The sequence below is a fragment of the Oncorhynchus tshawytscha genome, linkage group LG27 (assembly GCF_018296145.1).
Source record: "Oncorhynchus tshawytscha isolate Ot180627B linkage group LG27, Otsh_v2.0, whole genome shotgun sequence".
NCBI lineage: Eukaryota > Metazoa > Chordata > Actinopteri > Salmoniformes > Salmonidae > Oncorhynchus > Oncorhynchus tshawytscha.
In genome coordinates, this window is record NC_056455.1 from 12,356,657 (window position 1) to 12,381,985 (window position 25,329).

A 25,329-nucleotide genomic window follows, 5' to 3' on the forward strand; every position below is an offset into this window, starting at 1 on the left:
TGACTCAAATGATGTAAATTAGCCTATCAGAAGCTTTCTAAGCCATGACATCATTTTCTGGAATTTCCCAAGCTGTTTAAAGGCACAGTCAACTTAGTGTATGTAAACTTCTGACCCACTGGAATTGTGATACAGTGAATTATAAGTGAAATAATTTGTCTGTAAACAATTGTTGGAAAAATTACTTGTGTCATGAACAAAAGTAGATGTCCTAACCGACTTGCCAAAATTATAGTTTGTTAACAAGAAATTTGTGGAGTGGTTGAAAAACGAGTTTTAATGACTCCAACCTAAGTGTATGTAAACTTCCGACTTCAACTGTATATATTTTAATAACTTGCACATAAAATACCTTAAAATAGTATGTGTTTTTCTGAGAGGTATTCAAAATAGTTCCAAATGTGATTTGTTTTTCTGAGACCTATATTTGAATATCAAAGGAAATAATTGCCTGTAGTTGATTTTCTATATCTGACTACTGTTGGACTACCTCAAGTATTTGAAAAGTTGGTATTTTCTAGTAAACTACAAAATACAACTTTTTCTGCCCAGGACTGCATGCTAGGCATTACAAGAAATGGTTTTGTTTCTCTAAATGACTGTCTGTCTCTCACTCTCTCTCACTTTCACATAACTACATAGGTCTAGAGACAAGTCAGGTAACCACAGACTGCGTCACAACAATCCATGTTCACTTACCAGAAAGACACTTTATATTTACATTTATTTTGTCATTTAGCAGACATTCTTATCCAAAGTGACTTTCAGGAGAAATTAGGATTGAGCTTTGCTCAAGGGCACATCAACAGATGTTTCACCATGCTGGGGCCGTAATAACAGCTGCCAGATGTGGGGAGTCTCAAGATTCCAGTCACATTCTCACAGACAATGGAATGCTTGTGAGTAGCCCCAACAGGAAGTGAGGTCAGGGCTCTTGACCACTCCCTTGAGCTAAGTTGGGGGTTCCTCTCTCCTCTGTGAGGCTCTGCTGGGCACTCTCTCTCAAACATCTTGTCCCATCATAAACTCCCTGACAATGTGCAGTCAGTCCATAATGAGTGCTTGCTAGACATCCAGCTTACTCTCGGTCCATTCAAACTGACAACTCTTAAGTGGAGGATGTAATTGACATGGAGGTACAAAAAGTATTGGCACCTTAGAGGGTAGGTATGCCCACATGTTGAATAACCTTTCTCAGTTTCCAGAGAAACAGAACGTTTACTTTGAGTTTCTTTTTGATTTCTCCCAAATATACAGTGTGTTTCTATTCAAGATAATTTCAAAATTTCCCCAACTTCTGAGAGAACACCTCCCATGCAGCTGGTGGAGGAGGAGAGGTGGAAGGAAGAAAGGTAGGAAGGATGACTACAGTTGGTGGGTGGGGGGGTTGCCCAATCACTGCCTGTCTCCTCTTACTATGCAGCTCTATTCACTCTCAACTCACTCACCAACACAGGGAGAGAAAGCAGACAGTTTATGGACTATATGTTTAATCTGTGTGAGTTTCATTGCCTAGTTTCATTTGCCACCAAGATGTGTGTAATGTGTCATGTGGTCTCTGGTCTGCCGTATACGACACCATTACATTGATGTCACTCTTCGTCACCTTACAGTAGCTAGGCTAGACTTCTGGCTTGATAATGGCTGACAGAACATGCCCATACTCACCTCTCGCCTACCTTCTTGACTGACAGCAGACCAAATGCGGTGATGTATTGATTCAAAACAAAAACAAGAATGAGTCAACATGTACAACTGACTCAACACGTATTTACATGTTTTGCCATGAGACATATCAAAGTGGAAATGTAAATGCATTTCCCCCCAAAAACCTTCCCTTATAGTAAAATCGAATAAAAATAAATGTACGGGAAACACTGAAATTCTTCAGTATATGAATAGGCTGTATGCCAGAGACAGTATTTCTAGTACTGTAGTCAGTCAGAAGACTCCTGTGATTTCAGGCTAGTTTAGATTTGGAGGAGCACAGGACTCACGTTCATCCAGGGAGCGCGAGGGCTCCGCAAGTGAGGTGATGGAAGATTAAAGACTAAAACATCTGGACTTCACATGTCCACTGGACAGAGAAAAACTCACAATGGAAATGCTATCTGATATCCTGTAAGTCTAATTAGTGACTATGAATAAAGGTAGAGTGTTTATCTGAACACTATAAGTGAAAACCATTAGCCGAAAAACGGGACTGGTGTTCATATTCTGTAGTAGGACGTTTCGACAGTGGTTTTGAGTTGGGAAATATGTGTGTGACCGGCGCGTAATGTGCGCGCGCCTCCCTGTTGTTCCATAGCCTGTGGAGCTGTTGTTCTCAGAGTAAGAGTAGGAACAACCACACGGGCACTGGGAATAGAGCAACAAAGGAGAAAGTATGAGCCTAACGAGAAGTCTCAGGCATTGTCTTTAAAGTATTTTGTATTGGGAATCATTCAGTCTTCGCAGTATATCATTTTTTTGAGACAGAGTAGTTCCAGCTATGGATTTATCTATGACCAGACGAGCAACACTGTCCAGTCGTCATCCGAACTTTTGATTGTCCTCATTACCCTCGACCCAGAAGAAGACATCGCTCACAAATCAAGTGAACTTTTGGAAATGCATTTGATTTGGAGATAGGTAGCCACATGATACAACTTTTGTCGACAACAACCACAACTACATCGGCCTACTTTGGTTTTGCTGCACCCGCCGACTTCGCACATGGGGTAAGTGGTTTCATGTGTAGACCTACCAGCCAAATTGTACAATTGTGGCAAGTGTACACTCTAAACGTGCTGTTTGTTGAAAAACCAAGACACTATAAATCAATGAACAATGTGCAGCGAGTCTGCAACACACGAGGGCGGTTATGAACTTCGCCCACTTTGGGAAGATATAGCTTATTATTTTATATTAACCTACCCAAAGACCAATTGCACGTATTTAGTGGCAACCACTGACGTCTAATCACACAGGATTGTTTAAGTAACCTTAATGACAGCATGAATGATTACCAGGATGCAGTCAAACGTGTTGAGAGGTTATCAGTATATAACGTAAAAGGAAACCACACACAAATTCTAAGAGAAGCGTATGAGTGTCTTGGGTGATACCTTATCAGTGTTCCTCAAGGTTGTACATTATATGGTTAATCAAACAACCATAAAATGATCCGTCAATAAATGTATTGTTTTTATTCGCTTGAGAATAACAGATGTTTTGGAACGTTGTGTTTAATGAGTAACATGATCCATTAAATATTAACAAGCCACGGTGCCCGCTGTTGGCAGATCCACTACTGCTCTATGTGTATTGTAGTTTGTCGAGGGGGGTGGTGCTGTGGTCCCCTGGCTTTAGCTTCGCAGGGGGCTTCTATACTTCTTGTAGCGGTTCCGAGACCCGCTGTTCCCCCCTCGGGTGTTGTCAAGGTCCGCTCATCCGTCACTGTAAAGGGCGCATTGTCCTGAAAGGATGTTTTAATAAAACAAAAGGCTCCATTATACCATCTCACCGGAGCGGAGCTGCTTGGTGGGCATTCGCGGGATCGGGGACCCCAGCGCCTGGTGGATTAAACCTGATTTCCATTCGAACATGTTTTCAAGTGTTCCAAAATTACTTAAGGCTAATATATATATTTTTAGCAACACTGTTCAGTTTTATCTTAAAAGATAAAGAAACGGTTCATAATTATATTGTAAAAGCCCTGACCTTCTTGCTGCACACTTTCACAAACCATTACATTAGGCTAACCTACCTGTCATACTGTACATGTATTATATGCTGAGGTCTTAACTGACTACAAAATCAAATCAAAGTTTATTTGTCACATGCTTTGTAAACGACAGGTGAATTCTACGGGCCCTTTCCAGCAATGAAGAGAGAAACATTTCAAAATGATAGGAAAAAATGATAACACAAGGAAAAAAGAGCCAAGTTATCTTTACTCATTGTCTATCTGCACTGGGTACCAGGACTGAATCAAGGTGCAGGGGTACGAGGTAATTGAGGTAGATATGTATTATAGGTAGTTGTGAAGTGACTAGGCAACAGGATAGATAATAAACAGTAGCAGCAGCGTGTGTGATGAGTCAGAAGAGAGTGGAAAAAGGTTCAATGTAGATATTTGTTTAAATATTTAGCCGTCTTATGGCTTGGGCGTAGAAGCTGTTTTTGTTCCGGACTTGGTGCATCGGTACTGCTTGCCGGGCGGTAGCAGAGAGAACAGTCTATGACTTGGGTGGCTGGAGTCTTTGACAGTTTTTAGGGCCTTCGTCAGACACTGCTTGACATTACAGTTCAGCGTGTTGAATATGTGGATTAAGATGTGTGGAACAGGATATGTCATAATTGTCTGAGTTGTATGGATTTAGGTGACTGCTGTGTTGTGTGTTTATGACCTTTCTGCACCTTGGCCAAGATGAATGAAATAGTGTTTGTTAGGGGCACAGTTTTGGGTCACACTGACAATGAAAAGCATAATGCACCCTGCATGTTTCTGCTCTTTGAAAGAATAGCATTATGCAAAAACACCTTACAGACACACCCACACAGAATGAGGGTGTTGGTAATCTATTCATGGTAAGGGAAACACCAAGATAAGCTGATAAGGAGGAGGAACTAGTGTTTTATTATCTGATAAAAACAGCCATCCATCATTCTCTCTCTCTCGCTCTCTCTCTCTCTCGCTCGCTCTTTCTCTCCTCAGCTCTCTCTCTCCTCAGCTCTCCCCCTCTCTCTCCCCCTCTCTCTCTCTCTCTCTCTCTCTCTCTCTCTCTCTCTCTCTCTCTTTCTTTTTTCAGTGTGCTGGTCATTAAGCCTCTCTAAAATGTTAAAAGCTCCTGATGACATTAGCTCATGCTTAACCAATGGCAACAGAGTGCAAAACTAACTGAATGCTCTGATGCACATGGGAGCCACTACAGACAAAAAGCCCCAAATAAAGACGAGCAAACATTTCTCCATGATAACATAATTTGAGAGGGGTGGTGGGTGGGAGAGGGACATACACTGAGTGTACGAAACATTATGAACACCTGCTCTTTCCATGACATCGACTGACCAGGTGAATCCAGGTGAAAGCTTTGATCCCTTATTGATGTCACTTGTTAAATGGCACTTCAATCAGTGTAGATGAAGGGGAGGAGACAGGTTAAAGAACGATTTTTCAGCCTTGAGACAGTTGAGACATGGATTGTGTATGTGTGCCATTCAGGGGGTGAATGGGAAAGACAAAATATTGAAGTGCCTTTGAACAGGGTATGGTAGTAGGTGCCAGACACACTGGTTTGTGTCAAGAACGACAACACTGCTGGGTTTTTAAGGCTCAACAGTTCCCTGTGTGTATCAAGAATGGTCCACCACCCAAAGGACATCCAGCCAACTTGACACAACTGTGGGAAGCAGTGGAGTCAACATGGGCCAGCATCCCTGTGGAACGCTTTCAACACCTTGTAGAGTCCATGCTCCGACGAATTGAGGCTGTTCTGAGGGTAAAGGTGGGGAAGTGTTCTTAATGTTTGGTATACTCAGTGTATGTAGGTGGAGAATAATATCAGGTGTGAGATGAGGATGTTTTGGTGGTGCTGTGGGTTGTTTCGGGTGTGGATGGGACGCCTGTGCTAGAGGGAGGAGGGGGGGCTGGCCGACAGGCTGGAGATAGATATAACCTGATCCAGGCGACTGGCCGTCTGCTTTGGGACCATGTGACCTCACGGCTCATTACACTAGAACAAAACCCGCCACGCCGCTGCCACAACTGACCTCTGCCAACCCTCTTCACACACGTTCACTTCACACACTCTCATCTCTGGCCCAAGTGACAGAGTTCTGGAGTGCTGCTGTTAACAGCTCCAACACACCGGCAGTCAACCATCCACACAGTGTAACCAGGCAGACATGACAGCAGCATCCACACAGTGTAACCAGGCAGACATGACAGCAGCATCCACACAGTGTAACCAGGCAGACATGACAGCAGCATCCACACAGTGTAACCAGGCAGACATGACAGCAGCATCCACACAGTGTAACCAGGCAGACATGACAGCAGCATCCACACAGTGTAACCAGGCAGACATGACAGCAGCATCCACACAGTGTAACCAGGCAGACATGACAGCAGCATCCACACAGTGTAACCAGGCAGACATGACAGCAGCATCCACACAGTGTAACCAGGCAGACATGACAGCAGCAACCACACAGTGTAACCAGGCAGACATGACAGCAGCATCCACACAGTGTAACCAGGCAGACATGACAGCAGCATCCACACAGTGTAACCAGGCAGACATGACAGCAGCATCCACACAGTGTAACCAGGCAGACATGACAGCAGCATCCACACAGTGTAACCAGGCAGACATGACAGCAGCATCCACACAGTGTAACCAGGCAGACATGACAGCAGCATCCGCACAGTGTAACCAGGCAGACATGACAGCAGCAACCGCACAGTGTAACCAGGCAGACATGACAGCAGCAACCGCACAGTGTAACCAGGCAGACATGACAGCAGCAACCGCACAGTGTAACCAGGCAGACATGACAGCAGCATCCACACAGTGTAACCAGGCAGACATGACAGCAGCAACCACACAGTGTAACCAGGCAGACATGACAGCAGCATCCACACAGTGTAACCAGGCAGACATGACAGCAGCAACCACACAGTGTAACCAGGCATACATCACAGCAGCAACCACACAGTGTAACCAGGCGGACTTACTGTTAAAGACCCCGTGAGCCCCAGGGTCACCAAAGCCTACTGAATGGAGGAAGACTGCGAGGAGAAGTAGCGCGTGAGAAATGCAAGTGAAATCAATGGACAAATAAATAAACCACTGTTGAAAGTAAACAGATGGATAAATAAATTGATGATAATTCAGCAGTGGGAACTGGATGTGTGGGATTATTGCTAGGCCAGATCGGAAGCCGGATCACATGGGGGTTAAAGTCGGAGGGAGAAGTGGGTGGGGTCGTCCCTAAAGGATGCTCATGTTTCAGCTCCAATCCTGGGAGAGCGAGGCCGCTAATACGAAGCAGTGAGAAGTCTTTTTCCTTAGGGACGCTGAAGCCTCTTGTTGTCTACTACACACAACCACTTTACTTTAGTCAGCCATTTCTAATGGGTACGAACAGCGGAAAGATCAGAGAAGGGAACAACGGGTGCAACAACGTTCTAGCTTGTACAGGCAGGGTTAAAAGGAAACAGTCACGTGTCAATCCCCTACTTACAGATAAGAGCTGCAGCACTGACTAACAATGTATCCTACAACCAATGTGTGTAATGCCTTTACAGGGGTGGATCCCCAAATAAATGTATCCTACAACCAATGTGTGTAATGCCTTTACAGGGGTGGATCCCCAAATAAATGTATCCTACAACCAATGTGTGTAATGCCTTTACAGGGGTGGATCCCCAAATAAATGTATCCTACAACCAATGTGTGTAATGCCTTTACAGGGGTGGATCCCCAAATAAATGTATAAGTAGCATATCATTTATAAATGAGTGCATGCTCTTCTCCTTCGGGAAATCATCAGCTGACTCAAAGGGGGTGTGGCGGGTATTAAAACACTTCTGAGCTACCTGCCGTGAGGATCAGTGGAGGCTGCTGAGGGGAGGACGGCTCATAATAATGGCCGGAATGGAGCGAATGGAATGGCAACAAACACATGGAATCACCATGTGTTTGATGTATTTGAGACCATTCCCCTCCAGCCATTACGATTGCATCCTTCCCAATTAAGGTACCACCAACCTCCTGTGGTGTGGATACTCTTGTGCATCCTCTGTCGAAGTTGGTAATCGAGGAGGGGAGCAGCCTTCTTCCTTCGCCTACTAACGAATTGACACTCGACTACTTATCGGTTTTAGAATCTCCGCTAGCCTGAAAAACACTTTTCCTGGGTGTGGCAGCTGTAGCAAAATAAGTGCCTTCTGTTCGCAGGCTGCAGAAGTACAAGCTGCAACAAACAGCTGACAGCATGTAGCTTTCTGATACACAGCCAAGAACTGGGAGTGTCTCCGATCAGGAAATATATGGCCTGCTCTGCTTTTTTTTCCCCCATTCCCAACATCTTACACAGACACATGAAACTATATCAAAACATAATATGTCTAACTCAGACGTGCCCTCGGGAATACTTTATAAATATTTAGTTGAGCTGACATTTGGAGGAGGGAAAAGGTTTGGTGTATTTCAGTCCAGGATGATGTTTAAACTCCTTAAGCAAATCCAACAGCTTTAAAAGGTCCTGTACATCTCCCGTCTTCTCTAGTCACTTAACCATAAAAGTATCCATGGCTACGCACCCTAATACCCTCACCAACATACCAGCATGCCTGACTTATCATTAAAGGGATTTGGTTCAAATCATCCTTCACAGTTGTGATAAAGGCATGTCTGTATCATACAGTATTGTTAACTTGGACCACCCATATACTTAGAGAAACCTTCTGCCAGTCTAAGTAATTAGGCTAAGAAAGGTTATTGGATTGCAGTATTGGATCTTTCATCCATGGCACATGAAACCGTAACAAACCACCTCAACATTTTCATTTTGCTTTGTGGCTTTCGAAGAAGGCGACAACACTTTGAAAACTGTACAGTGTACGAACACTATTCTACTGTGATTTATGTTAGGGAGGGAGTATGGTTAATCAATGTGGTCAGATAGTGGATTCTTGGTGTCTGGTCAAACCCAGCCAGTGGTCATGTCTCAGTGATGTTGGAGCAGGTACACATGGAGATGTGTGGTTTGGACCCCCCCACCCCACCCTCCTCATCCCTCCATTCTGGCAGCCATTGTAATTCTGAGCTGGCTTTGTTTGTGCAGCTGGAAGAAAAGCTGGGCTTCTTCAACCCCCCACAGGGAAAAGGAGGGAGACAAGGAGTTGGAGTCAGGCCTCTCAGATTAAGGTTCTTCGAGCAGTGTTGGACCCGCTTACTGAGACTTAGAACTCTGAAAGAAGGTCTGTTCCATTAACAACATATTGATACATCTCTAATGTGTGATTATGAATAAAGATGGATGTGGCAGGCTGACAGACTCTGTATTGGCTGGCCTACTTCCTCTCATTATTAACAGACTGACATACTGAAATGGGATTTTAAGTGAACTGCACAAATTAAAACACACCACGAGTAACTGAACTGGATTGAGGTCATGCAACAGTTCAGAATGCTTTATAGGAGTTGGCAGATCAATTGGAAATGGACGATGTTTGTCTCAACCAAACGTGACAACAGGTCAAATGTTGTAACTATTGTGAGATCTTCTCTCTGCTCCCGGTCAAAGTCAAGTAGCCGTTCTCTCACTGCCCTCAACCATACCCCCACAGCATGACAGAGTACTTTCAGACCTCCTCATAATATTATACCATGCATACACAAATGTATACACATACAACTGTTCCATCAAGGGACTTTTAGAGAGGTTGCAAGGCAGTGAAATAGTTGTAGCATGGCCCCAAAACCCCCCAAACTCCCAAATCTTTTCAGCTGTTATTGTGACTGCTGTATACATACCACCTCAGGCCAATCAAAATAATAAACTGCCGCTTAACAAACTGTACAAGGCTATAAACAAGCAGGAAACCCTACACCCAGCGGCCACCTTTCTGGTTTCCGGCGATTTTAATTCGCCATCACTAAGACACGCGATGGCCCACTTCCATCAACACGTCTCCAACGCCACTAGGGGAGAAAGTCCTAGACCACTGCTATTCTACCCATAAGCAAGCATACAATGTCCTCCCTCGTCTGCCATTCGGCAAATCAGATCATGACTCCGTACTCTTGCTTCCTGTTTACAAGCGGAAGCTGAAACAGGAAGTACCCGTGATTTGCTCTGTTGATAAATGGTCACCAGAATCAGAAGATATGCTTCAGGACTGCTTTGCTAGCCCTGGTTGGAATGTGTTCTGAGACTCCACCGATTTAACGTCGATGATCTTACCACCTCCGTCAATGGCTTCATTAGAAAATGCATCAGCAACGTTGTACCCACAGTCAGGGTTCGCTGCTTCCTCAATTAAAAGCCCTGGATTAACACTGGGGTTGGCGCTACCACACACAGCGCTATCGCAGACAACCCTGATGCTACGGGCCAAAGACGGGCATCCCTGATGCTACGGGCCAAAGACGGGCAACCCTGATGCTACGGGCCAAAGACAGGCAACCCTGATGCTACGGGCCAAAGACGGGCAACCCTGATGCTACGGGCCAAAGACGGGCAACCCTGATGCTACGGGCCAAAGACGGGCAACCCTGATGCTACGGGCCAAAGACGGGCAACCCTGATGCTACGGGCCAAAGACGGGCAACCCTGATGCTACGGGCCAAAGACGGGCAACCCTGATGCTACGGGCCAAAGACGGGCAACCCTGATGCTACGGGCCAAAGACGGGCAACCCTGATGCTACGGGCCAAAGACGGGCAACCCTGATGCTACGGGCCAAAGACGGGCAACCCTGATGCTACGGGCCAAAGACGGGCAACCCTGATGCTACGGGCCAAAGACGGGCAACCCTGATGCTACGGGCCAAAGACGGGCAACCCTGATGCTACGGGCCAAAGACGGGCAACCCTGATGCTACGGGCCAAAGACTGGCAACCCTGATGCTACGGGCCAAAGACGGGCAACCCTGATGCTACGGGCCAAAGACGGGCAACCCTGATGCTACGGGCCAAAGACGGGCAACCCTGATGCTACGGGCCAAAGACGGGCAACCCTGATGCTACGGGCCAAAGACGGGCAACCCTGATGCTACGGGCCAAAGACGGGCAACCCTGATGCTACGGGCCAAAGACGGGCAACCCTGATGCTACGGGCCAAAGACGGGCAACCCTGATGCTACGGGCCAAAGACCGGAATAAGTACAAGAAGGCCCGCTATGACTTCCGCAGAGTCAAACGAGCAAAATGACAATATAGGAATAAGGTGGAATTATATTACATAGGCTCTGACGCCCGCCGCATGTGGCAGGGGCTACAGTCTGTGACGGATTACAAAGGAAGACCCAACAGTGATCTGCTCAACAATGTCGTTCTACCAGATGAACTCAATGCATGTTATGCATGCTTTGACAACAACAACATTGACCCGGGTGTGAGGGCCGTCACCGACCCAGAGGACTGGTGGATCTCACTCTCTGAGGCCGACGTGAGAAGGGTTTTTAATCAGGTCAACACCCTCAAGTCCACGGGCCCTGACGGTATTCCAGGGTTTGTTCTCAGAGCATGCTCAGAAGAGCTGGCAGGCATATTCACAGTCATTTTCAATCTCTCTTTGTCCCAGCCTGTAATTCCCCACATTTTAATCATCCCTCTTCCTAAGAACTCTAAGGCTTCATGCTACAATGATTACCGCACTGTAGCACTCACTTCTGTAATCATTTGAGAGGCTGGTTATGGCACACATTAACTCCACCATCCTAGACCCACTCCAATTGGCATCCTGCCCCAACAGATCCATAGATGACTCGATCTCAATTGCTCTCCACACTGCCCTCCCCCACCTAGATAAGAGGAATACCTATGTAAGAATGCGGTTCATTGACTACAGCTCAGCGTTCAACACTATTATCCTCTACAAACTCGTCACCAAGCTTAGGACTCTGGGTCTGAACACCTCTCTCTGCAACTGGATCCTGGACTTTCTGATGGGCCGACCCCAGGTGGTGAGGTGGTGAGGACATCACCTCCATCACGCTGACCCTTCACTCAGGGGCCCCACAGGGGTGTATGCTTAGTCCCCTCCTGTATTCCCGGTTCAGCCACGACTGTGCGGTCAAGCATGACTCCAACACCATTATCAGTTTGCTGATGACACGATGGTGGTAGGTCTGATGACCGCCGACGATGCGTCAGCATACAGGGAGGAGACAGTGACTTGAGAGTGTGGTGTTTGAGCAACAATCTCTCCCTCAATGTCAGCAAGACCAAGGAGCTCATTGTGTACTACAGGAAATGGGAGGCAGTGTTGACCACGCCTCCATCCATATCGACAGGCCAGCAGTGGAGCAGGTAGACAGCTTTTAAGTTCCTCATTGTCCAAATCACTAAAGACTTAAAATGGTCCAAACAGGTCCACAGTCGTGAAGAATGCTCAACCTCGCCTCTGCCCCCTCAGGAGGTTTGAAAATGTTTGGCATGGGCCTTCATCCTCAAAATGTTCTACAGGTGTACCATTGAGAGCATATTGAATGGCTGCATCACCGCTTGGTATAGTAATAGCACCATCCTCGATCGCATGGCACTACAGAGGGTTGTGCGGACAGGCTATTACATTACTGGCTCCGTGCTCCCTGCCATCCAGAACCTCTATATTAGGAAGTGTGGAAAAAAAAGAAAGCCTGGAAAATCATCAAAGATCCCAACCTCCGAAGTCATAGACAATTGATAAGGGTATTTATATGCTTAAAGGTAATGATTAAAGAATTCCACCCTGAAACGTAACTATTAGTGATTATTAGTTTATGTAGCATGTATAATGAATCATTAAAGTACTAAACGTAAGTCCAATAAGGTTCGGTAGAGACATGTGAGGGAGAGAAATGTGTGAGTGTGTGTGTGACTAAGGAGATACCGAGAACAATTGAACTATGCATGACCCGACCTGGCTAGAACTCTGAGAAACTTACGATAGGACAGGGAGTCCTTTCAAGGTTCTTCTAATCTCGGGGGAATGGAACTGTCAGCTTGGTAGTGATAAACAATGGATACAACTCACCTACTGTTCGTATGTATGTGCTTAGGATATCTACTGTTTGTGTGGAGATATGTGCGTAAGTAGGGAGTGAATTATAAAATGGACGTCTTTGTATAATGGTCTTCAGAGTGCTCTCATGAATAAACTGTACGAACCTTTTGCATAAGCTGAGTCTTTGCCTAATTATCATTAAACCCAGGGTCTTACAAACCTTGGGGATTGGTCAAAGCTTATTGATTGTTAGTTATTATCATTGGGATTGAAGATTCTCATGACAACAATTTTCTCAGCTGCCGCACGACATGAGGTACTGGAGTATCAAATCTGACACCAACAGGCTCTTGAACAGCTTCTATGCCCAAGCAATACGACTGATAAATAGCTAACAAAATAGCTACACGGACTGAGTTTAACTTGTATCTTTATTTACCTTTTATTTCAGTATTTGCACTGTCTATGCACACTCACAGAGCCCTTCATACCCACTGTCACTCCAACACACACACACACAAACACTCACTCTATCATTCGCTCACTCACACATAATATGCACATACATTTATACTGACTCTACACACCCGCACACCCACTCACATGCAAGCTGCTCCGACTCTATCTTGTATCCTAGTCACCTTATCCCTATACATATCTACCTCCATCACTCCAGTATCCCTGCACATGTAAATATGGTATTGGAATGGACTTTTTAAAAATATTTGCTGTATAAAGAATGCTTGCTTGCTTACTTTATTGTGTATTTCATATTTATTATTCTTCTAGTAATAAATTGTTAGTGATTATTGCATTGTTGGGCTTTGAGTTAACAAGAAAGGCATTTCACTGTACTTGTGAGTGTGCCTTGAAACTGAACCTCTTGGGTTGTTTCCGTACAGCTCACTGTGCCTCTGTATGTGGTCTGCTTTTACCATGTACTGTAACTGTATGTTACATGAGTACTTCAGTTTGTGTCCCGTCTCAGGGGGGATTGGCTCTCTTTTTATGTCAATGCTCGGGAGGTCTCTGGATGTCGAAATATCCTCGTTGTTTTTCAGGAGACACATTGGCTAGCTCTTGTTAGTTTTTTAAAGAAAATGTCATCCTGTCTAAAACTTTGTTGAATGTTTGTAGAGTGTTCTCTCACTAGGCAACCATGTATTTTTCTGACGTCAAAGCTCTGAATACAGGTCTGTATTAATAAAATACGGAAGGTCTCAATGCAGCATCTAAATAGAGGCTGAAAGCAATCAGAACTGCGTTGTCCCCCTCTGTTCGCCCCTATAGATGCTACCATATATTTTTTTAATACATTTCACATCTCTTTCATTCGCACCATCCCCCTCGCCTCCATTGTGGCCTCCAAGCTCTCTGTCCCGTGACAGTCTGCTGTTATTGATGCATAGAAAGACCACAGGAACATCAGAGGAACAAGCATGCAGTTTGTAGTGTCACAGTCACTGCTTGCTCCCTCACCACCAATTTGTGTACACACACACAAACACAACTAATATTGCACAAACATACAGAGATGCCTCAAAGCATTTGGAATCCGCTTCTATAGTGCTTACATTCATTAACATGATGCATACACACACATGCAAGATCACATGCATGCTGATGCTGTGCGCTATCCCAAACCCTCATTACACACAATATCCTAGCCAGGCAATAGAATAGAACCGGAGTAGGGTTGGAGTCCAAGTTCTAGCATCAGGTCAGAATAGGAGCAGGGAGCCGGGACAAAGAAAAGGTGAATGTGCATTCAAAGCCTATTCCTTTAGGAATACCTCACTGTGTTAAACAACAACACGGAGATGTGTGAGAATAGCAGCACTGCTGAAACCTGAAACTAGCACACCTCATCCTCCCTTGAGCTCAGCTGTTAGTTCCAGATCTGACCCATAATGGAACACGTTGTTCCAAACTGAAGGGTTCTGATCCAGACCAACCGGTTATGTTCAGGTCCAACAGCAGAACAGAGCTCCTTGTCCCCCCCCACCCCCCCCCCACCCCACCCACCCACCCATTGCTCTGAGCGGGCCAGGATACTGGTTCGAGACTGACTTGGCCTGCTGAAACTCTACTGAGCCTTGCGCTCGCATTCATTTCAGTTTCAGAGCTGGATGGAGACAAGCAGACCTCCGGGCTGAGTGTAAATATTCCGAGCCTTTGCCTCTGTGGTTTACCAGTAATGTGACTAGTGTGTACGTGTCTTAGTGCCGTGAGAACATTAGCATGCCGTTAGCTTTCACCACCACGCTTCCTTTGTGACACTAACCACGTTTCCGTCCACAGTTTTTATGCAAGCAAAGTCATACCTTTTATAAAAATAAATCACGACAGCTATGATGGAAACAAAGTGTAGGTACATTTAACAAAAAAATGCAGACAGATCATTTGTTCCTTTGACATGGTGGGATCTTTTTGTGTCTGTAAAATGTATTATGCGAGAAATGGAGGTGGAAACACCTTTTATGTGCAAATATTGATATAATAACCATCATATCGAAGTAAACTCTGAGTCACGCAATGATATGGTGTGTGGTCCTCCCATTACGACTCAGGAAATCATTCCGTTTATTAGGCTACAGATGAAATAAGGTATGGCGAACTTCACAGGATGGTGAAAGTGCATGGTGATCTTGATGCTCCTTTCCAATAAATATCGAGGGTCTTATTCTGGTGACATGATTGATGATCGATGCTTGACTGCCGTTTGACAAATACAAATATTCTCTCTCTTGTCCATAATCTCATCATGTAGGTTACCCTACCCTCACTGTATCTGGGAGCTGTTGGCCAGAGTCCACGTGCCAGGACTAGAGTAGGAACATTTGCTATTTAACAAAACATTTTGTGACAAAACTAGCGGTAGAGTTGAAAAATGTAATGGAAACCCATTTAACTGTTTGTTTTTTGCTTGTGCCAAATACAAATCTAATGTCATTGCACTGCTTTTTTTTATCCGCGACAAGTCCGTTTGGTTGAAACACGCTACTGGTGAGAAAATTCACATATTTTCTTTATGCTGATGTTAGACTATTCGCATGAACATCTGTCACCAATTGGATGGAAACCTACGGTAGTGATCTCTTGAGCAACGTAGAACTGCTCAGGTTGTTGCGAACTTTTCATGTGAAATGAGTGTTGGTAAGATGTGGGGTTAAAATAGCTCAGGGCGTCCAATTGAAACAGTTTCTGCATGGTGCTGCTGGTAAGACTCATGAACGGGCTCAAACCAGAGAGTGGTTCCTTTTAAATAGAATATGGAGTAATGAGGCCTTAATACGGAACTATAAGAACATGTCTGCTCCAGATGTGTTCTAAATCAACCCTTCCTGATGGGGGTTTTAATCACCTCTTCGTTCCCTTGTGCTTTGATCTCTGTGGTAAGTGTAAAGTATAACAGAGGAGGAGGGGGAACACAGAGGGAAATGTGGTCCCTTTAAATCAGGACGCCGGATGAAAGAGAAATATGCAGAATAGTGTGACGTAAGAATATGAATAATTTTGGCAGTGTGCCCCGTGGGACAGGGGTTGACAGGAATGGCCTGAGGGTGAATGTATTACAGTAATTGCCTCAAAGGCGCCACCCCCTCTGATGCCTGGCCCCTCCCGTTGGGCAGATTGGGGGGGCTGTCGATCATGTGGGTTACCAATCGCTGCCGGGGGGCTCCTCTGCACGATGCCCCTCTTCACTTGTCCCTTTGTTCCGAGGGAGCGAGCGAAAGCGCGAACGAATGCCTGGCATGATGCACACACCCTGTGAAAGTGAACATTGCTTCTTGACCGAACTGTGCAGACAGAAATTAGACCCCCAAAAGAGGCTGTGCTCAAACTGTCATCTGCTGATGAGGGGAAGGTTAATCCCTAATTACAAGATTACCCGTCATTCAGTGTTTAAAATAAAATAATACAAAAATTACACTTCCTAAATAATCTGCCAGCTTCAGCAAGATTTTAACAAGCCTCCCAGAATGATGAAATCCCCACACCATACGACAAAGGGGGAGAGGAAGACACGTTCTGTCTTAGAAGCTAAAAAAACATGTGTGCCTTTCCAGGGAAGTAGTCAGCATCTCTGCAAATTTAGAGTTCTGTAACAAAAAACAGAAGGGGGTGTCTAGTCATAGTATGTAAGAAAATGTATTTCTGCATCAGTAGAAGTTATGCCTGTCTGACTCCGTACTACTATAGCTACGCAGTGATAACACATTCATGTAAATATTGATTCAATGATCATTACTGGACTAATATTTCACTACAACTAATCTAAACAATACGTCCCAGTGAAGAGCCAGAGGAATGTGAATGTGTATGTCTGGGTCCTGGTTTGGCAAGTTTACACAAAGCAAGAAACAAAGACATTTTTTCAGCGTGTTTTAAAAAAAATCTTTCTCCGAATATGCATTAAGTTCCCCTGTGGAATTCCTCTTAAAGCTTCAAACTGAAATATTGCAGGCTTCCATCTCATATCTCTGGTCCATCAGGCCTCTCTACAATACAAGTCACAGAGTGACACCGAAACAGCCACCCCCCCCCCACTCCCCTTTCTGTTTTTTCTTAATTTAGCTGCCTGCTGGTCATATGAACAGTGCAAGTCTCTCAACGACAGAGCCTCTTCTCTCTTGAGCCTGATTTTCACTCCCCCACAATCAGTCAGCCCACGTTGTAGCCAGCTCCACAAGGCCCAGTGCTACTGAACTGTATGTCAAAGGTCAAATCACAGACAGACCAAGTGATACACTCTCACTCTACTGTCCAAAGTCCAGAGACTGCTCGTGGAGATTTCACCACAGCCATTTCCTTTGTTTAGGAAATTGAGCTCTAAACATTTGGGAATATCAGTGTCAAAGTGGTATGCATATAGATAAGATTATGCTGGTGTGTCTTTGCGAGTGATAGTATTGTTCTTTTGGCATTTTGTAGGTGTCTGTGTGGATCTCTGTCTGGTCCGCTAGCACACGTGTGTTGTTGTGTCGTTTCAGTTTTGCGTCTGTTTTTTTTTTCTCTTGGTGTGGCTTTCAGCCCTGTCTGCATGGCTGAGGGGTTGTGGGTGTTATCAGCCTGCCTGTCAACACTGAGCCTATCTAGAGGAGAGAACACCAGACAGGAAGAAGGCCAGGGGAGGTTCACTGAAATCTCTCACTCACTCACTCACAGATCATCACTGATACCAACAACCGACCTCATGACTGTTGCCCTGAAGATTTACCCTGGGTTAATGCAGCAGTTAGTGTTATTTCATTTACGCCTCACAATTGGGTCGTTAATGTTGTATGTATTTTCCATATAGAACCCCCCCCCGAGATAACAACCCTTCTGTTTGTGACTGCAGATGGAACTCAAAGACCGATCTATCTATACAGTGACCGCGGTTAGGGTTTAGGATGAGTCCTGCTCGTGTCTCTTCTGCTCTGTGTTATTTGGATAGTCCATCTGTACATGCTCTACGGAGGATCATACTATCTGTTGATAAGCGACTGCTTGCTAGGGTTAGGTTTAGAATAAGGGCTAGGGTTAGGTTTAGAATAAGGGCTAGGGTTAGGTTTAGGATAAGGGCTAGGGTTAGGTTTAGGATAAGGGCTAGGGTTAGGTTTAGAATAAGGGCTAGGGTTAGGTTTAGAATAAGGGCTAGGGTTAGGTTTAGAATAAGGGCTAGGGTTAGGTTTAGAATAAGGGCTAGCGTTAAAGCTAGGGTTAGGTTTAGAATAAGGGCTAGCGTTAAAGCTAGGGTTAGGTTTAGAATAAGGGCTAGGTTTAGAATAAGGGCTAGGGTTAGGTTTAGAATAAGGGCTAGGGTTAGGTTTAGAATAAGGGTTAGGGTTAGACTAAGGGCTAGGATTAGGGTTAGACTTAAGGGTTAGGGTTAGAATAAGGGTTAGGGTTAGAATAAGGGCTAGGGTTAGGGTTAGAATAAGGGCTAGGATTAGGGTTAGAATAAGGGCTAGGGTTAGAATAAGGGCTAGGGTTAGGGTTAGTAGATAGTTGAAATGTTGCTGTCTGTAGAGCATCTACAGATAGACTATCCAAATAGTGTTTCTGCCCCCTTTGCCCCTGGTCCTGCTGGTTCTGTGAACTTGAATGCTCTGCCTCTGCTTCTGCCTTGCTCTGGGAACTGACTGGGGGTGATCAATACTGCAGTGATGGCTGTGAAATCACTTCATGTCATGGATGGAGCCCTGGGGCTCAGGGATGTGGATAGAGAGCAGAGACACACTGCTGCCACCTGCTATCAACAGCAAATTCAGTCCCACTATAGCCTGACTGTGAACTGGGTTCTTGATCACCTCCTTAACCAAGGCCCTTCTCCCCCCGGTTGCTCAGAAAGGTTCCAAACTTCTTCCTTTTAAGAATGATGGTGGCCACTGTGTTCTTGGGGACCTTCAATGCTGCATAAATGTTTTGGTACCCTTCCCCAGATCTGTGCCTCGACACAATCCTCTTTCGTAGCTCTACGGACAATTCCTTCGATCTCATGGCTTCTTGTTTTTTTCTCTGACATGCCTTTCCAAATCATGTCCAATCAATTGAATTTACCACAGGTGGACTCCAATCAAGTTGTAGAAACATCTCAAGGATGATCAATGGAAACAGGAAACCCCTGAGCTCAATTTCGAGTCTCATAGCAAAGGGTCTGAATACTTATGCAAATCAGGTATTTCTGTTTTTGCTGAGGAACTGTGTTTATTTCGTCCATTTTAGAATAAGGCTGTAACGTGACAAAATGTGGAAAAAGTCAAGGAGTCTGAATAATTTCCAAAGGCACTGTATGTTGTACGTCTGTTATCATGTATGTTTCAAGCCCCATTGCTTCTTGACTTTATACACTGCATTGTGTGTCACGGTCCTGCTGATGATGTAAATCTCTCTTCCTTCCTGCACTGACATCTTTAATGCTCCATCTCACTGCATTTGTGTTGATCCCTTCGAGACACTATGGCACTTGGCATCAAGAGTGAGAACCTGTGGTCAGGGACCGGGTTGGGGGAGGAGGCGTTAAGGGGAGGGAGTGCAGAATGGAACAATCCTCCTGACAGCTAGCAGAGCTCTCAACGAGTATGCTCACAACACCATTAGACTGGCCAAAAATGGAACCCGACTAGGCAACCAATGACAGCAGAGAGCGGTCCTACCCAGCGTGGGACTATGATGGATAATGATAACCCATAACCCTCTGGCTGCTCTAAAAGTCTGAGAGAGATTAGCTAGGAGGAGGAGAGAGATTACTCTACCACAGAGGTAAGATTGCATCTGTCTGGTGCTTTGATGATAACACAACAGCTTTAATGTGATAGAGAGGTAGTGTGAAGTAGAGGTCATCTCAGATCTGGAAATGTAGATCCAAATCGAATTGGATTTGTGATATTCCCATCTGACATTTTTTGCAAAATCAATACCCCATCCGATTCGGATCCGAGGTGGACCAGATATGACCCAAAATATGTCAGAGAATCGGATCCAAATTGGGTCAGGTCTGTATCAGATGCAAATGGAGCCGAAAGATTAAAAGAATGCAGCTTTATTACTGCGCATGCCAGCAGAATGTCTTTGACTTCACAGGCAGGCAGGGAACATTAACACTCAGCGTCATTCTGACCATTTGATATTTCAATTGTTTAAATATTCCAGAATAAATAATGAATTGCTAAATGAATGTATTTATTACGTTAAATTATCTCATAAGAAACATCAGGACACCAAATGCAAATTATAATCAGTCAGAAAATGTATTTCTTGATCCAGAAGCACGTAGACTGTAAATACAACAAAAAAAATGATAGTGTATTTTCTGACTGTAAGACAAGTTGCCTGCCCACTAGGCCCATCCAAACTAGACCTAAACTATATTGAAACTACACCTATAATAATAATTATTATGAATGCAACACAGCAAGATGCATTTCGCAGCATGGGGATGGGTATTTTCATTAACAAAGAAACAAGGAGTTTACCAAATAGTGCTTATTCCATATCATCCTACAGAGGTCCATTCTGTGTTTTTAGTGTTTGTTTTACATCTAGCCTACAGGAACATACACTAATGAAAATGTTATGTTCTTTCAAATATTTACATGTTGTATTGTTACCGAACACCTTCATAAACACAACCATATTACATTGGCACGAAGGGGGGTTCTATGAGGCCAGGCTTTTCTAGTTCAATGGATTTATTAGACTGGTGGCTATTGGTACTCCTAGAGGCCCCGCTATTCTACTGTTAAATATGATATGGTCATTTTGACCGTCATGGCGCTTTTAGGATGAAATGCTCAAAAGTTTGAGTCTTTTATGACATTTGCCTGTGAGTACTGCTAGAGTGTAAAATACACCTTTTGGAAGAGTCAGGTGTAAGGTTCATATTGAAATGATAAAACTGAAATGTTAATGTTTCACATGCATTTTCTGTTGTAGGCCTACATCTAAAATAATTGAGTTGTGGTCTACACTCTACAGCCTAGTATTTTCATAAATGGCATCCCTAATTAAAAATGTCGACACACGAAGGGAATTGGGTTTGTGGCAAAAACGCACTATAGGCGCGTCCCCCTCTCCAGAATAAGCGCTCTGTTTCCCGTTAATTTGTGCGCATTCATTGTTTCATTATGTGACTTTGTTTTTTATGTTTATATATTTAGCTTGAACATGCGTAGAAGTACCTGGCCTGTGTGCAAATGTAGGCCTATAAAAGTTACCATTTGGGAATGTCTGACAGTAGGCCATTTCTGATTGCCTTAACTCGCCACAATTTATGAGCTGCGGAGCTTCTCAAAGTAGTTTTGTTCATCACCTCACACAGAAAGCCAACAGAGTGTTTGACATTCATTGGGACTGACCATAGTTCCTCACTATATTAGAATTTCTTTTCCAACACTCCTTCTTGAGCTTAAGTAACCTCGGTGTGAAATAGCAACATATTGCTGATCCCAGTGGCGATTTAGGTATAGGCATCATGGGCAGCTGCCGGGGCGGCACTTGGGTGGCCGCGCATAAAAATTAGGAATGGTGACATTTGCGTGATTGGTTTTCTATCGCTCATTTGCATGTCACGTCATTGATATCATGTCACCGTGTGGGACTGTGGGTCAATTAACCTTGTCGGAGTGGGCGTCCTGATTCTAGTTCGTGAGCTATGCAGGCTACTGTCTGGGTAGGTCTCCCACTCAGAAGTATGAGATGGGGAGGGAGGCGGGGGTAGGTTGACCTCAGGTCTCCCCACTGGAAGCCCGGGTAGGGGGAGCGGGGGTAGGTTGACCTCAGGTCTCCCCACTGGAAGCCCGAGGTAGGGGGAGCAGGGGAATCTATCAAATAGCACACCTCAACTTTGTACACTACTAATGAAATTAGTCAAATCAGTCACACTACGAAATGCTACCAAATAAACCACAATTCATTCATAGTACTGTGAATATATAGTTTCACAGACATATTGTTGCATTTTTTGTCTGGTTTGTGTGAAATGATAAAGAATAATATAAAACCAGTCTGCACACCACCAAGGTGAACTGGTTTAGTCTTGAGTCTTGGTTGACAGTGTTGGGTGATGTATTGATGCTCGAGTGCCAAATCAACACACGTTTCTATTTGTCTTTATTACTTATTTTTGATATTTGAGTCATTTTTATATTTATATAGTTTTAAATTTTATTATTATTTATGTGTGTTGTTCCAAATGTTTTAGTTTTTTTTGCTGGGGGGTTCGCCCTGTGAGCCATAAAAGCTAGAACCGCCTCTGGCTGATCCCATGAAATAGGCTACCTCCGTTGTGCAAATACAGCTGTGTCTATTCCAAGCTCATTGGTGAGGGCCCAGTGGAAACAAGTTAGTCAACATGTGTCAGCATCCCTGTGGAACGCTTTCGACACTTTGTAGTCCTTGACCCGACGAACTGAGGAAGTTCTGGGGACAAATGGGGGTGCAACTCAATATTGGTGTTCCTAATGTTTTTAACCCTCAGGGTACTATATATGTATGTACGTCTCCGTGTGTCCATGTGACTGAGTACAGTTATACAAGACAATGTTGTGTCTGAGGAATCTCAAACACTGATGTCTAGGTTCACTGGTTTCCCCTGCAGCAGGAGAAAGTGGAGCTGGGTAGCTGTGAGTGCTGCAGTGACAGCAGGTGGGTAATGGAACAGCTATCTGGGAGGGGAGCAGCAGGCACACACAGACACACTGCTAATTGGGGCTTATCAGGTGTTGCTGGGAAAGGGAAAACACCACCTGGGGCTTTTGTGAGAGCAGAGCAGGGAGCTATCAGTTGGTCACATGACCACAGTACGAGGAGGGGGTTTGTCTCAGTGTGGGGTTAGGAACCACATCATTTTGTCTACCAGCCGGCTCTCTGTCGAACCGTCTGGTTTTACAGCGCCTCAGAACGGGTCTCGAAACAACCACTGGTTTTAATTGGCTGATCTCTCAGTAATAATTGGCGGATCTCTCTGTCCATCATCATCATTTGGATAACCCTTAGAACCTCCCCTCTACATTGTGGACTTCAAAGTCTGAGCAACGCAGGTGAGTTTGGAAAATCTGAAAGTGCGCATCTTAGAAATAGATTTCACATTTAAAATGTATGTGCCTGAACTCAGAATCACTTGGGCTGGTTAATGAGAGAGAACATTTATTTTTCTAAGTCACATCTACTACAACCCCCTTTCAAGTCCCACTTTGTTGCACAGTGTTACCAGGCTCTATGTACCAGTCGAACCCGAGGTCCCAGAGGATAAGGTTTCAGAAGATCTTTACTATTTGGACTGAATATTTAGCATGGTTCATTTGAATATCGTACTAAATACACATTGCATTGCACATATTGTAAATATTTGTATGTACATAAGATTCAACAACTGAGACATAAACTGAACAAGTTCCACAGACATGTGACTAACAGAAATGGAATAATGTGTCCCTGAACAAAGGGGGGGTCAAAATCAAAAGTAACAGTCAGTATCTGGTGTGGCCACCAGCTGCATTAAGTACTGCAGTGTATCTCCTCCTCATGGACTGCACCAGATTAGCGAGTTCTTGCTGTGAGATGTTACCCCACTCTTCCACCAAGGCACCTGAAAGTTCCCGGACATTTCAAGTGGGAATGGCCCTAGCCCTCACCCTCCAATCCAACAGGTCCCAGACGTGCTCAATGGGATTGAGATCCAGGCTCTTCGCTGGCCATGGCAGAACACTGACATTCCTGTCTTGCAGGAAATCATGCACAGAACGAGCAGTATGGCTGGTGGCATTGTCATGCTGGAGGGTCATGTCAGGATGAGCCTGCAGGAAGGGTACCACATGAGGGAGGAGGATGTCTTCCCTGTAACGCACAACGTTGAGATTGCCTGCAATGACAACAAGCTCAGTCCGATGATGCTGTGACACACCGCCCCAGACCATGACGGACCCTCCACCTCCAAATCGATCCCGCTCCAGAATATAGGCCTCGGTGTAACGCTCATTCCTTCAACGATAAACGCGAATCCGACCATCACCCCTGGTTGGCAACTGACAAAAGTCAATGAAGAGCACTTTTTGCCAGTCCTGTCTGGTCCAGCGACGGTGGGTTTGTGCCCATAGGCGACATTGTTGCCGGTGATATCTGGTGAGGACCTGCCTTACAACAGGCCTATAAGCCCTCAGTTAAGCCTCTCTCAGCCGATTGTGGACAGTCTGAGCACTGATGGAGGGATTGTGCGTTGCTAGTGTAACTCGGGCAGTTGTTGTTGCCATCCTGTACCTGTCCCGCAGGTGTGATGTTTGGATGTACCGATCCTGTGCAGTTGTTGTTACACTTGGTCTGCCACTGCGAGGACGATCAGCTGTCCATCTTGTCTCCCTTTAGCGCTGTCTTAGGTGTCTCACAGTACGGACATTGCAATTTATTGCCCTGGCCACATATGCAGTCCTCATGCCTCCTTGCAGCATGCCTAAGGCACGTTCACACAGATGAGCAGGGACTCTGGGCATCTTCCTTTTGGTGTTTTTCAGATTCAGTAGAAAGGCCTCTTTTAGTGTCAAGTTTTTGTAATTGTGGCCTTAATTGCCTACCATCTGTAAGCTGTTAGTCTTAATGACCGTTCAACAGGTGCATGTTCATTAATTGTTTATGGTTCATTGAATAATTCTCAAAATGGTGCCGGAATAATTTTTTGCGTTATTCGTAACTTATTTTGTAGATAATGTTTCTGCAACCGTATTTTACGGCAAAAAAAGAGCTTCTGGATATCAGGACAGCGACCGCTCACCTCGGATTAGACTAAGAGCTTCTGGATATCAGGACAGCGATCATTCACCTCGGATTAGACTAAGAGCTTCTGGATATCAGGACAGCGACCACTCACCTCGGATTAGACTAAGAGCTTCTGGATATCAGGACAGAGACCACTCACCTCGGATTAGACTAAGAGCTTCTGGATATCAGGACAGAGATCACTCACCTCGGATTAGACTAAGAGCTTCTGGATATCAGGACAGAGATCACTCACCTCGGATTAGACTAAGAGCTTCTGGATATCAGGACAGCGATCACTCACCTCGGATTAGACTAAGAGCTTCTGGATATCAGGACAGAGATCACTCACCTCGGATTAGACTAAGAGCTTCTGGATATCAGGACAGCGAT

At 44.8% G+C, this 25,329-nt stretch overlaps 1 protein-coding gene across 3 annotated transcripts in view; it reads left to right on the forward strand.

Annotated features, from left to right (window-relative positions):
- The first annotated feature begins 1,985 nt into the window (after window positions 1-1,985).
- Window positions 1,986-25,329, forward strand: part of LOC112226082 (sphingosine 1-phosphate receptor 2) — a 34,193-nt gene continuing 10,849 nt past the window's right edge. The window contains exon 1 of one of the 3 annotated variants that reach the window (XM_024390310.2): window positions 1,986-2,720. The gene's annotated coding sequence lies outside the window, so the exon portion shown is untranslated. Of the gene's footprint in view, window positions 2,721-19,791; window positions 19,951-23,029; window positions 23,229-25,329 lie in introns of those variants that run through there. The other 2 variants (XM_024390311.2, XM_024390312.2) reach the window with 2 other exon arrangements.